Source organism: Electrona antarctica, assembly GCF_951216825.1.
Source record: "Electrona antarctica genome assembly, chromosome: 8".
Classification (NCBI taxonomy): Eukaryota; Metazoa; Chordata; class Actinopteri; order Myctophiformes; family Myctophidae; genus Electrona; species Electrona antarctica.
Genome location: NC_136789.1, coordinates 39570875 through 39585725, shown reverse-complemented (window position 1 = coordinate 39585725; position 14851 = coordinate 39570875). Strand labels below are relative to the sequence as shown.

The following is a 14851-nucleotide window of genomic DNA, read 5'->3' as shown; positions in this document are numbered from 1 at the left end:
TACATATATGTTTGGATTTTAAGGAGCTAAAAAAGCAGATCTACAAGCTCACAGCGCGGCCACGATGCGACACGCTGTGAGCGTGTGGATCGGTTGCTTTAGCCGTTTGTTGTACGACCAAGTAGTCTACTGTATTAATAGGGCTGGGGGCTTTACCACTTAAACCCTAGGCCTACATACTATACGTAGTACATTGACCGATGTCCCTCAAGGGTCTACACTACAGGTATATATATATATACGCTAAAACAAAATCTATTCGTTGGAAATAGCCGATCTACATGCTCACAACGTGTCGCGCCGTGACGCGTTGCGAGTTCGTAGAATAGGTGACGCGAGGGCTCGGCTGGTTAACCCATTTTGGGCGGGAACCCCTTTTGGTGTTAGCATTATGTTATGCTTTAGCTATTGAAAAATAGCAGATCTACAAGCTCATAGCGCGCCACCGAGTGGCGCGCTACGAGCTTGTAGGTCTGCTATTTTTTTTTAATCGAAGAACGACTGACATAGAAACAGCTTTTTCAGAAAACTGTCAGGATGTAGAAGACATTTTTAGAATCTGATCTCAGGTCAGAATGGGTTAAAGTGGTTGAATTGAACCGCTGTTGACCGGGTTACGCTGAGCTATAAAGGTTGTCATTTCACAACAGGGATTGGAGGACGGGAGGACGGGGGTGTGGGGGTTGCTATTTAGAGGACAGTCATACAGTACTGTGGCTTGAAGTGTGATTTTTCTGAACACTATGGCATTTGGCCACTAAGGTTGCAAGATGTATCGGATATTTGAAAATGTACCTTCGTCAAGGTATCATCATGCAAGATATACATATCGCGAGAGACGGCATTTATCAAGGTAAATTAATGGTCATTATCAGTGTTGATTTCGTCGACAAAACTATGACAAAAAAATGTTCGTCGACTACGTTTTTTCACTGACGAAAGCTGTATGACTAAAACTAAGGCTAAATATACTGACAGTTTTGTCAACAAATGATACAAACCAGACTAAAATGTTAGAAAGGGACTAGTGGACAAGAGATCCAGTATAAGTAAAAGACACAAGTTATTTTACACTTGATTGCATGCTGAAAATAGCCGATCTACAAGCTCACAAGTAAGGATCATAAGTAAGCTAAGAACCTAACATCCGTCTAGCAGTAACCCTAACCCTAACGGCACGCAAAGCCACGTAGTCTGAATAGTGGCGTGTCGAGACTATGGGCAGTCCCCATCCAAAACTGTTACTTTTCAGGATTCAAATAAAAAAATAGCAAAAGCAGCAGATCAACAAGCTCAAAGCGGGTCGCTTCGCACCGTGTCTCGAGCGTGGGGATCTACTGCTTTTGATGCTTTGGTGCGACGCCGTAGCGTGATCAAGTAGAGCGTTAATTCACGGGGAAACACAAAAGGTTCAAATGGAGATGAGAGGTTTCTGCCCGACAGCAATGATATTATGCCGAGTCATTTAATTTAACCCATTCAGGCCTGACGTCGAAATTTTAAAAAAAAAGTTTTCTAAATCATGACAATTTTCGGAAAGATTTGAGGCACATTTTAACGATTTTTCTAAAATAGCAGACCTACAAGTTCATAGCGCGCCACTCGGTGGCGCGCTATGAGCTTGTAGATCTGCTATTTTCCAATAGCTAAATTATAACATAATGTTTAAAACGCTAACGCTAACGTGACATGGATGCGTTCCAGGTCTCAATGGATTAATTACTGGTCATTATGCCTGGTGTGAACTAAGGACCCAAACAAATATATGCAATTGGCTGCTGACTCCCATCTCAAAATATGTTGTTCCAGGGACCTTCCAGAAGCAAATATAGGAGTTAAAAACGATAGCTGTGAAAGAGCATAGATCTGCACACATTTTCACGATTTTTCAAAAATAGCAGATCTACTCAAGCGCTATGAGCTTGTAGATCTGCTATTTTTCAACAGCTAAAGTTTACAATAATGGTTAAAGTGAGGTGTAAATGGGTCATACTCTCTACCATACAGATTGGTTAATAAAATAATGTTGTATTCATTAAAATAAGTTGCAGTTGCAGTGAGCAGTGAGCAGCTCTGACCAGGACCAACTCCTACAAGCAATAAAATGTAATATAGTTCTGAGAGCTTCCATTGGAGAACTGCCACCAGCCCACATAATGACGCGTTTTGAAGTTTTTTTTTTTTTTTAACCTAAGGCTGGGTGATGATTTTCCAGCGCAAACTCTCAATGCCGAAGGCACTGGAAAGTATTACGACAGATTTTCACATGTCAAATCCAGGGTGGGATATATTTTTTTGTATTCACTCAGATTGTATTGTGCAGCGCAAGGAGAACATAATGTGGAAACCTGTACAGTTAGTATGTCCAAATGAACCGTTCCTTTTGGGTTGTTATATTGAAAATAGATGATCTACACACTCTACACGTCGTGTGAGCTTGTAGAGCTGCTGTTCCCACAGTGCTTTGTACAACACATTCTTGTACAACAAAGTAGGGGAAAAAAGGAAACGTGGAAATATGGAGATAAGAGGTTTCAATTTGGATATGGAAAGGCTGACAGAGACAGAGATGGGTTAAACCAGTGGACCTCAACCTGTGGCCCTGGATCCCCATGTGAAGTTCTTATTTTATTTTGTGTGTGTGGGGTCCACATGATTAGCTTAATGTGCAACATTGTTTTCTCACTCAACAGAAAACAAACCAACCAACATTTGACCTTTTGGTCGGTCAGCTATTGTCACAATATGCATCTGTGGAGCCGAGGTCAAACCAAATGTAATATCTCAACTCCTACAACACAGCTACAATACTACAAATATTTTTGCGTGGGTACCCAGTTCAAATATGATTATTTTGAGGAAAAGGTTGTGAAGCACCGGGTTAAACAACAAACAAAAATAGGAGAGACAACAAAGCAGGGACAGAGAGACGAAGAGGAAAGGTACAGTGCAGTGCAGAGAGAGAGAGAGAGAGAGAGAGAGAGAGAGAGAGACATACAGGCCACATCATGGAAGAAAGGAGGGAAAAGAAGACAAAGAGCTCTTTCTGCATGTTATCAAAGAGAGGGAGGAAAACCTACCTCCGACTCACACCATGAGTGCAGAATGTGCTGCATTTAGCTCTTAAATAGCAAAGATAGCATGCCATTTGGTTTAGTCCCGGTTAATTACATTATACAACTACACCAGTGCTTCTCAGAGCACTGACTGGGAGGACCGAGTCGTGACCGTCCCAAATATTGAAATGAGCAGTCGATAGCATGCAGCTCTTGTGCAGGGATATCCGGTTTGTACAAGCCAAGTGAATCTGGGAGTTACTTTGAGGTCATGCCATCTACAGTATCTCACTGGCCTTCCCTCATCCTTTACCTGAGCTGACCTGAACAACAACAAGCCCACACCTCCTCCTCCGCTCACGCTGTAAGTGGCAGGTTTGCACCATGAATGCATCATGGGGGATTGATGCCGTCGGTTACAGGAGGAGCCACTATACCAATTACAAAATGAGACGTTTCCTCTCCTCTTTTTCACAATCAATCAATCAATCAATCAATCAATCCAAGTAATTGTCTGTCTGTCATTCACATATCTTGAAAACCATTCATCCGATCGACTTGTCACTTTACACTTATTAATAGACTAAGATGACTTGACTCGACTGGACTATGACGGACAATAGTTTTATGCCATGATTCAGCGCCGTTCGAGTTGCGTACCGATAGGCACAGAATAGTAAATATTAGTCTCCCCTACTTTCCATGCCCCCGACATGTCTGCACCGTCCTGCGGACGCTCCAAGTGAGCACAGCCGAGCGACATCGCTGAAAACCACGTCAGTATGGCCATATTCCAACATCTTGATAGCAGTTGAAAATGTGTATTTAACCTATTTTGGCCTGAGATCAGATTCTAAAAATGTCTTCTACATCCTGACAGTTTTCTGAAAAAGCTACGTTTCCATGTCAGTCGTTCTTCGATTTTTCAAAAAATAGCAGACCTACAAGCTCGTAGCGCGCCACTCGGTGGCGCGCTACGAGCTTGTAGATCTGCTATTTTTCAATAGCTAAAGCATAACATAATGCTAACACCAAAAGGGGTTCCCGCCCAAAATGGGTTAATGCAGTGATAACAAATAAAAGTCTTATCTTATCTCAGGTGTAGTATTGCAGAGGACCCGAGCCCTCAGCAATACACAGACTTCACTTCATACAGGTTTACAGTGTGTTGAGTTGATCAGGTGTTTCCAGGGAAAGCTGTAGAATACTGGAGGCCAATTAAATTGCTTGGCCTGTTGTGGAAGGTGTTCACCTTTGACCCTTTGCACATGAACCCATTGAGACTCCAGGCCCATTTTACAAATGCCTTCTAAATCAGTAGTTCTCACACTTTCAAGATTTTCCTAAAATGTTCAAAAATGACCTGCCCCGTAAGGCAGGTCTGCTATTTTTGAATAGCAAAATGCACAAATACAAAAAAATTACACGCTTTCCTAGTTTTAGTTTTTTTTGGGGGGGGGAAAAGGATTAAAGGATGTTTCCAAAATCAATTAAAATACAATTTTAATCATTCATAGACAAACTTGCATTTGGCCTGCTCTATTTCCCCACGAACCTCTGTGAGGCATTGTGAGCTTGAAGATTGGCTATTTTTTGGCTAATGTTGCCCTCAGTAAGGTGATGCTAGGGTTCAAGTGGTTAATGTAAAGGCCAGTCCACACCAATGCAACTCCTTGCAACTGCCATTTGGGATAATGGTGTCAAGACAAGTAGTTGCATGTTGCAAGGAGTTGTGTCGCAAATCATTGGTGTTGAGTGGCCTTTAAAACCAGTTCCTATCACAAAGGGAGGAGAAACGGGGACGCTAGCCCCCGTGTTGAAGACCCCCAACACCTAGGTCTTAGGTGAGTGGTTCTTCAAAGTGAGGTTCACCCCTGGCCCCCGTGTTGAAGACCCCCAACACCTAGGTCTTAGGTGAGTGGTTCTTCAAAGTGAGGTTCACCCCTGAGGGGGTTCCAAATGGACCGTTGCAGGTCTACAACTCTGTGTGTAAAAAATGGAACCAAATGTTGGTTCCATTTGTGTGTACACGCTCTAAGAGTTATGGGGAATCTTTGAAATTAAAAAAGGATGACCTGATCATTGATCAGAATGACCAGCACTCTCTTCACTTGCGGTATGGTTTGATTCACTTCATGATGAGTCGTTTGTGTAAACTCACTTTTATTCAGAAGTATCCTTTATTGTCTATTCCAGGGATGAAACAGTTCATCGAACTAATCGATAATACAAATAAAAACAGGTATCAATTGAATAATTGATAAGAAAATAATGGCCTTTCAGCCCTGAAGAGAAACCATGAGTGCATTGTTTTAACCCAAGGACTGTCTAAAGAGGACGAGACACGAAGACCGTATGGGCGACGCCATGTTGCTCCATGTTGCTCCATGGAAGGAAAGAAACATGCGCAATGGGCTATATGCAGCCAACACTTCCGCGTTCAGCTTCCTTGGTCTCAACTGCGCATGTTTCTTTCCTTCCATGGAGCACCATGGAGCAACATGGCGTCGCCCGTACGGTCTTCGCGTCTCGTCCTCTTTAGACAGTCCTTGTTTTAACCCAGGATGCAAAGCAGCCACATGTTGCGTAATCATCACCTCACTGATTGGTCTGCATGCTCACTTCCTGTATGGTCAGACTATTTCATATAGTTCCTGTGTGAACGCACTGAGGAACTGCTTCTCAAAGTGGGGTCCTTGAGGGGGTTCCAGGGGTTCCCCAACAAAATGAGCTATATTATCAAAGCACTTAAAGCACGTTGTAACCATGTGTCGAAAAGCGCTTTATTTATTATTATCTAACAATTATTTGTTTCATAACTTTTATTGCATTTTTTATTGTATTTTAATTTTGTTAATTTCCCCCCAAAGAATATAAGAAAAAAATAATAAATAACTAAAAACGTTCCTCCGCCCAGTTTTCGACCATCGCCTGTTCGCCTGCTATCGCCAGTAGTTGCCGGGTGGGTCCCATCGACAAATAATGCACTTCTGGACAATTCGTCTGGCTGTCCCCCGCTGTTAAAATTAGATTGAATGCCGCTTTGGACGGAAACTCCCAGTCAGGAAGTAAAAATCAGATATTTAACGGCTGCCGCAAATGTAATTTAGTCCACCCAAAACATACTTTTTGTAAGCATGGATCATATCGCCTTGGGAAATGATGCGCAAATCTAGCTTGTTTTGACCCAAAAAGAACACATAGACATAGACAGCATAAGCCAGTGAAATTTCCTTTTGCGTTTTTTTTTCTTCTTTTTTTTAACGGACTGCTACCGGAGTGTTATGAGGGCATACTGGACGCAGTTGATCACTGTAATCAATCGATATTAAATAAGGCGTCAAAAGGCGCAATTGGCGACGGGTGAGTTAACACACTGACTGCCATGGACAGAGATCTCCGTCATGTGGTCTTGTCAGCCAGAGAGGTTTACTCGAGTTGTGACCCATTTGAAAATTGGTCCGTGCACTCCGTGGTGGCCCGGACCGGCCTAGCGGTCCGGGCACCTAGGCTGGTAGTCCCGATCCAGACGACCTTTGCTGCATGTCTTCCCACCCCCCATCTCTCTCCCCGTCTCCTGTCTACCTACCTATATGTATCAATAAAAGGCAAAAAGCCCCCAAAAATATTGTAAAAACAAAAAGAAACAAAAGATGTCCGTGACCCACAAATGGGTCCCGTCCCACTGTTTGGGGAACGATGGTATAACGCCCAACAACGTATGGGGTTAATTAGAGTGGTTGTTCTATTGACGACATGGGCGCCATGCGCCGTGTGTTTTATGTTTGAGAGGATCACAGTTGTTTATTATTCAGCATCAGAACTGTGTGTGTGTGTGTGTGTGTGTGTGTGTGTGTGTGTGTGTGTGTGTGTGTGTGTGTGTGTGTGTGTGTGTGTGTGTGAGCGCGTGTGCGTGTGCGTGCGCAGCCAGTTAGGATTATCACACATGTTAGTAGGTTAAACTCTTGACGGTGTGTCAACGCAACACTGCGGTTCTACAGTCCACAGGGATAAGTGAACGCTGCTGTGTTTACAGCAGGAACATAGGCCCGGTGAGCTTCTAGTTTCACACTGCCAGTGTTAAAGTAACACCCCGAGGGTGTTGCTTGTCAGTGTGTATGCGCTGCTGTGTGTGCGCTGTGCGGTCTCAGACCTCGACAGTGGAGTGAGTGGAAATATCCCCTGTAAGGTGTCCACTCACTCCACTGTGCGGTCTCAGACCTCGACAGTGGAGTGAGTGGACACCTTACAGGGGATATTTCACTTCCAAACAGGTTTGGGGTCATTTTAAACGTAGACTACTACTAGGTTTTTGTGAGCGCTCGGCCCAGACAGTTCTTAAGTCGTTTGAATCAGTGTTTACATATTTGATATGCATTTAAAGAGCTGGAGGGGAGACAGGGAGACCTGACTCTCTGTTACTGAACAAACCACTGGTGGAAAAAGTACTCACATTCTTTACTTAAGTAAAAGTAGCAAAACTGCAATATAGAAGACGTACTCTATTACAAGTAAAAATTTACTTAAGTACCAAAAGTAAAAGTAGTCATTGTGCAGAATGTCCCATTTCAAGTTTTCAAATTTATAAAAAATCTTTTGAAAATAGCAGATCTACAAGCTCCCAATGCATTGCGACGCATTGTGAGCTTGTAGATCGGCTATATAGGGCTGAAGTGGTTAATGTATGTTTCGTAATAATAATCAAAATCTACAAAGTAACTAGTAACTGAAGTTTTCAAATAAATGTAGGAGTAAAAGTACAATATTTGGATCCAAGATGTAGTGGAGTAGAAGTAAAAGTATTGGAAATTGTACAGTACTTAAGTAAATGTACTTCATTACTTTGCACCACTGATAGTGCTTTAGTTTAACCTTTGAACAAAATCAAAAACGTTTCGTTTTAACCAGAACATATCACGTACCCTTAACACTATCAATCAAATGAGTGCAACGAACCATGTTCAACCCAGATTCGGCACAAACAAGGGACTAAATTATTTTCGCTCCTATGCCACCAAATTGTGGAACGCCCTACCAACAGTCATTAAGACATGCAAATCCCTTGACTCCTTCAAAACCGCTCTCAAAGGGCACCTACGGACGGCTGCAATTCGAAACTGGCCCCCGTAAAATCTGAATCCCCCCCCACCCCCCCTTTTCCCCTCACTGTATACGTTTCTTTTCCCTTTTTACCTCCATTATGATGAATTCCTGTACTGTTCTTTGTCTATATAGAAGTGTCTATTTGTACGTCTCTTAATGTTTTGATGAATTGAACATGTACTGTAATTCTGCAAACTGTTAATAAAATTTTCAATCAATCCCATCCGGATTGCAGATTTTAAAGCTTTTACTCTCGGTTGCACAACGGTGTCGCTTGTCGACAATAAGAGCTGATGGAGCCGACAATGGCGCAGCATAGTACTGAGGCTTAAGTCACGGCAGCTGGGCTAGCCAGATGGGACCGACTGGCCACCTGGGCCTGCCTGGAGGCTGCTGGGTGGGTGCTATGGAAAAGGACTTCCATAGGGCCTGCCTGGAGGCTGCTGGGTGGGTGCTATGGAAAAGGACTTCCATAGACAGGGAAACATGGCAACAACAACAGCGTGGAAATGTGGGCTAACTGACTGTCTGTTAGAAGCTCACGCGGAAATAGACACGCAAAAACTCCCCCAAAACATTACATTTACAGTTGGAGGCCATCGATATTGTCCTTTTCTTTTTGCTGAGGTTTGCGTGATCTGCGCAAAAGGACAGTTAACCCATTTTGGGCGGGAACCCCTTTTGGTGTTTTAAACATTGTTATAATTTAGCTATTGAAAAATAGCAGATCTACAAGCTCATAGAGCTTGTAGGTCTGCTATTTTTGAAAAATCGTGAAAATATTTATTTCAGAAAACTGGAGGATTTAGAAGGATTTTTTTTAAAATTTTGAGGTCAGGCCTAAATGGGTCAAATGATAAGGGACAATATCGGTGGCACCCAACTGTACACTTTCACACACACAACGCAGTCTCACATAGGCAGACAACTATTCCACAATCACCGGATGCTATATAATATAGAGTCTGGAACTACACCTCCCGAAATCTGAAGGTTTTGCCTTTTTAGAACCTGATATATCGGCCAGTATTTGTAACTATTTTCTTATCAGCGGCAATGTTATGTTGGACATGTTATGAATGGGGCTATAGCGGTTACTGTAAATAAAATCAAGTTCAGTTAGGTGTTTGAGATGTACTTGTTTTGCTAATTTCGCTGGATAAATTATTCATTGTCAAATGTTCTTTTCATACATTTGAAGTTCAATATTGACCACACTACAGCGTCACACACAAAAGCACCAAAAGCAGCAGATTTACAAACTCAAAACAAAACTTTGGGATATCTTGCCGGCGGCGACACATACAAAAAAATGGGCCCACTGTTTTGGGGAAACACCAGTCTGGAGTGGTGGTTAAGCTACTTGACACTGTGAAGATTTTACTTTGAAGGCTGCCCCCTTTGAGCCAAAGATCGCCTTCCAACAATGTATCTTTCACTATAGTCAATAGAAGAACGACACAGCCCTACTCTTTTTCTGATTCCTATTATTATTATTCCATTGTGCAGTGGTGTAAAGTAAGTAAGTAGCCTACATATACTTAAGTACCGTGCTTGATACAATTTTTATATATTTGTACTTTGAGTATTTTCAATTGCCAATCCTTTTACCTCAACTCCACAAGTCCACTACATCTCAGTGGCAAATATCGTACTTTTACTCCACTATTTGAAAACTTTACTAGTTACTTTGCAGATTACTTACTTGCAGATTATTATTATTATCTACAAGCTCACAATTATGTGTTGCGATGACATGTGACACATGATTGTGAACTTGTAGATCTGCTATTTTCATGAGCTTGTAGATCTGCTATTTTCAAATGATTTTTATACATGTGAAATTGTAATCTACACAATAAGTACTTCAACTTTTGGTACTGCAAGTACATTTTAATGCCAATACTTCTATACCTTTACTCAAGTAAACTTTCGGGACTTTTACTTGTAACGGAGTACTGCTATACATTGCAGTATTATTGATACTTTTAGCCTACTTACAGTAAGTACAACATTTGAGTACTTTTTTCCCTCACCACTGTCCATGTGTCTGTGTTTACAGCCTTCCCTTCCCCATAATATGGAGCAGATCTACAAGCTCATAGTGGCGCTGTAAGCTTGAAGATCTGCTATTTTTGGGGTCCTTATAGCTTGAGAAACACTGACATAGAAACATAGGTTTTTCCAGAAAACTGTATTTTTAGTAGACATTTATAGAATCTGGTCTCAGTCCTAAATGAGTTAGGCAGCGGGGCAGGAAATAGGTGTGAACAACAAGTCAAAGAATAGGTGCAGGAGGTCGGGGATACGGTGGGGGGTGGGGTGAGATCGGGGGTGGGTGGGGTGGGGGTGCTGCCTGCCTGGCAGTGGGCCCAGGGCTGAAAAACAAGCTCCATTCTATGGACTTTGTTGTATGCGGTGTTGCCATGTAGACCTGCTTATTATAACGCGACTTTATTGGCTTTCCTGTGAAGTCGCTTGTAGGCTTGCTTTCAAAATGCTGTTTAAACCAGTGTTTCTCAAATATGTTCATGCCAAGGAGTCAAGGACCCCGAAATTAACATGTACTTCTTGTCCCTAATCCCCATCTGAAGATGCATGATCTGTGTTTTTAAAATGTTTAAAAGAAATTCTAAAAAAATAACAGATCTACAAGCACACAGCGTTGCGTTGTGAGCTTGTAGATGAGCTCATATAGGTTTAAAGTGCTCATGTGGCGTATTATTAGTCGCTTCTTTTGGGCTTGTTTTCATAAGACCTGCTTGCTGCTTATATTTCCCTCGCAAAATCTGGCAACGCTGCTTTGTATGGCTCCCTTGTGAAGGGCCCACACAGTACAATCCTGTCTTTAATTTCACTCCGAGAGGTGTACAAATGCAACCAAATGGACCCCTCAGAGCGAAACGAAACACTGAGGACTTTACTGTGCACACACACTGTGGGCCTATTGTCAATTCAGCTCTCTCACCGCCCGATGTCAGGTAGCTGTTAGTGTTGTGCTTAAATATACAGTGGTTTTATTAAAAGGCTGCTAGAGGAATGATGAATGGCTTCTCCTCTCGCTCAGTACCCTGGCCTGAACTACACAGCAAGGCTTGATGCCGCTGGCTGTATGCATACAGCAAATCATCATAATGGCACTGGAGCAGTCCTAAGATCATTTGTGCCCTCTCCGCACATGCACACACACACCACAGTTTTCAGACTGATGTGCAATGATTTGCTCGCACGCGCACGCACACGCACACAAACAGTTTTCAGACTGATGTGCAATGATTTGCTCAAACGTTCCCCGCACCACAAGCCCTTTACACAAGATAAAAACTCAAGCCACACACACACATACATTATTGAAACAGGGAACCCGATCTGCGTCATTTTAGATTTTAATATATCGGCTATTAGTGATGGGAGATTAATTGGCAAACACATCGGTATCGGCCGATTCTAGTTGTTTTTAGATTAATCGGCATCAGTTTGATTAATCAATCACACCGATTAATTAATTGGTCCGATTAATCGGTTTGTCTTTACAGATAAACAAGCCCCAAAGTAACAGCTTGAACAGATCCACAAGCTCACAATATTAAATATAAAGGTATTACAGTTAAATCGGACTTGCCTAAGCCTGCAGTGCAGACACCCTGTTACATGTATTTTTCAGAATGGACAAATTATATATATTTTTAACACATAATGAGATCAGATCGACAACGGTAATATCGGTTATAACAGTAACAGTAATTAATTATATCGCATATCGATATCGGCCAAAATGTCTCATCAGCACATCCCTATTAAAAAATAGCAGATGCACAAGCGCTATTTTTGAACATTTTAGGAAGTGTAAGAACCACCTTTTTAGAAGGCATTTGTAGAATCGGCCTAAATGGCCAAGAAAAAAATAAATAGAACTTGAATGTTTCTTTCTGCCATTGTGTTGATGCAGGTCAGTTGAGTTGCTTTCTTTTGACAGTTGACAGTTCCTGACCTACAGGCTGCAGCCATGAATGCAACAAAACAGCCAGAGTGCAAACGGTCAGACCTGCGGTCTATTTGGGGACACCACATAAACAAGGAACAACAAACCACGGAAGAAAAAAAGAAAACCTTGTCAACCTGTGTGTGTGTGTGTGTGTGTGTGTGTGTGTGTGTGTGTGTGTGTGTGTGTGTGTGTGTGTGTGTGTGTGTGGTGAATGGCTATTTGGATCAGATTGTAGAACCAAGATGATGTTACGTTATGCACTGGTTCCTGTTCCTCTAAAAACAGACAAAGAACAACTTCCCCCTTTACCTGATAATATAAGCAATAACAGTTTGGATGTTGTAATGCACAGCAGTGGTTCTCAAAGTGGGGTCCTTGTGGATGTAACATTTGTAACCACTTCATCCCTATACATATAAGAACTCTTGAAATAAACAAAAAAACTTACAACAAATTGTAATATAGCCTGAAACAGTTTAACACCACACATCTTGTATGGGGAGTGGGGGGACTACTCTGGCTCACATTATTTTCATATGGGGCTCCGCCATATTTATTTGGGGGTCCTCCTTGACATGGAAAGGTTAGAGAAGCACCGTTGAGTCGTATATATGCAGAGGTGTGTGTTTGAATAATATGTTAAAGGTGTTGCTCGGAGGTGCTGCAGGATACGCCACAAGCACAACTTAAAAGTGTGGCTAGAATGAAATCCCATTGTCCAAAAGGACAGCCGCTCTGTGACTGGCCACTTGGTTGCCGGAGTCAACAAGCCTGCCTCCAGTGAAAACATAGTCTATACATGCTAGCGTTGGTAAGTTGAAAACCTAGTCTATACATGCTAGGTTTGGTAAGTTGAAAACCATGCTGGGGTTGATAAGTTGAAAACCTAGTCGATACATGCTGGGGTTGGTACATTGAAAACCTAGTCTATACATGCGAGGGTTGGTAAGTTGAAAACCTAGTCTATACATGCTAGGGTTGTTAAGGCCAGTGAAAACCTAGTCTATACATGCTAGGATTAGAAAGTTGAAAACCTAGTCTATACATGCTGGAGTTGGTAAGTAAAACCTAGTCTACTCTATACATGCTAGGGTGAGTAAGGCCAGTGAAACCTAGTCTATACATGCTAGGGTTGGTATGGCCAGTGAAACCTAGTCTATACATGCTAGGGTTGGTATGGCCAGTGAAACCTAGTCTATACATGCTAGGGTTGGTAAGGCCAGTGAAACCTAGTCTATACATGCTAGGGTTGGTAAGACCAGTGAAACCTAGTCTATACATGCTAGGGTTGGTAAGGCCAGTGTTTTGTGGGGGGACATCAAGGATCAGCTACTGTGGTTCCCCATTTGAAAGGATTTTGAGCCAGTACACGTACAGTGGCGAGGAGGGACCCTCTTAAGATTTGGCTCCAAAAAATGTCACTGTCCATTTTTCAAAAAGCGTTTCAGAATAGTCAGACTCATAATATAAAATAAGGTTTCAATGTTCACTCACACTCACACACAAGTGCTTAAATATACAGCTGTTTATTGAAAGGCTAGACTCTGGAGGACTGATGAATGGCTTCTAATAATAATAATAAGAGCAATTCTAAGATCATTCACTCACTCACACACACACACACACACACACACACACACACACACACACACACACACACACACACACACACACACACACACACACACACACACACACACACACACACACACACACACACACACACACACACACACACACACACACACACACACACACACACACACACACACACACACACACACAGCCAACCCCTCTGCTGACAAATCAGCTCCATAGCCAATCACAGGACGACCCTCTCTGGACTATGGGATGGTGGACTAAATATACCTCCAGCAGCACAAGTGGAACAGTGTGTAATCGAACTGTGATGATGATGAAGATGAAGATGATGCTGCTGGCATCATCACAACACACACGCGCACGCACGCATACACACACGCGCGCGCAACCAAACAACCACCGAATAGCATAACCACACAACAACGACATATTAAACAGAACGTACGTCACGTCACAACAAAAAAAACTTTAAAGCGTTGTTAAGCAAAGCCATCCATATTTTTTTAACCAAAAATGCCCCCCCCCCCCTCCAAACAGCAGCAGGCCCCCATGCATACGTTGTAATTACCTTGACAGAAGAAAAAAAGAATAAACTTGTCCCTCCTTCTGTCGTTCGGAGAAACACTTGTCAGCTGCAAAATGTTGTTATTCGTATAGTTTTGACAGGTTTTAACAGAGCAGTCCTGCTGCGGCTGTGTGTGTGTGTGTGTAGAGGAGAGGTACTGTAACAATAAAAGCTGCTTTGCTGTTATTGAGCTGAGCACACACGGCAGGGGGGCGGGGCTCAAACACCGTTGACTGACACCCGGCGTGGCCAATCGCGTAGTCGCCACGGCATAGCAACATTGTGTCGATTGGTCGGTTTTTCTTCTTCTTTTTTTTTTTTTTACTTTACGGCGCACGAGCGGTGTCAATTGCCCCCCAAAAAAGAACAGATCTACAAGCTCAGTCTCAACACGTCGCTGTTGAGAGCGTGTAGATCTGTTCGTCTTGAGAGCTTGTAGATTTGTTCTTGTAGCTCTGTTCTGGGGCTTTATGCAGGTCCAGACATGTTTTTGTATCACAAGTTTTATGATTGTATAGCCATTTAAAATATCTAGCTATA

General features: G+C 42.5%; 1 protein-coding gene across 1 annotated transcript in view; it reads right to left on the bottom strand.

Annotated features, from left to right (window-relative positions):
• ypel2a (yippee-like 2a) overlaps positions 1-14497 on the bottom strand; it is a 30132-nt gene extending 15635 nt beyond the window's left edge. The window contains exon 1 of the mRNA XM_079508240.1: positions 14315-14497. The gene's annotated coding sequence lies outside the window, so the exon portion shown is untranslated. The remainder of the gene's footprint in view (positions 1-14314) is intronic.
• Between the last annotated feature and the right edge of the window lie 354 nt (positions 14498-14851).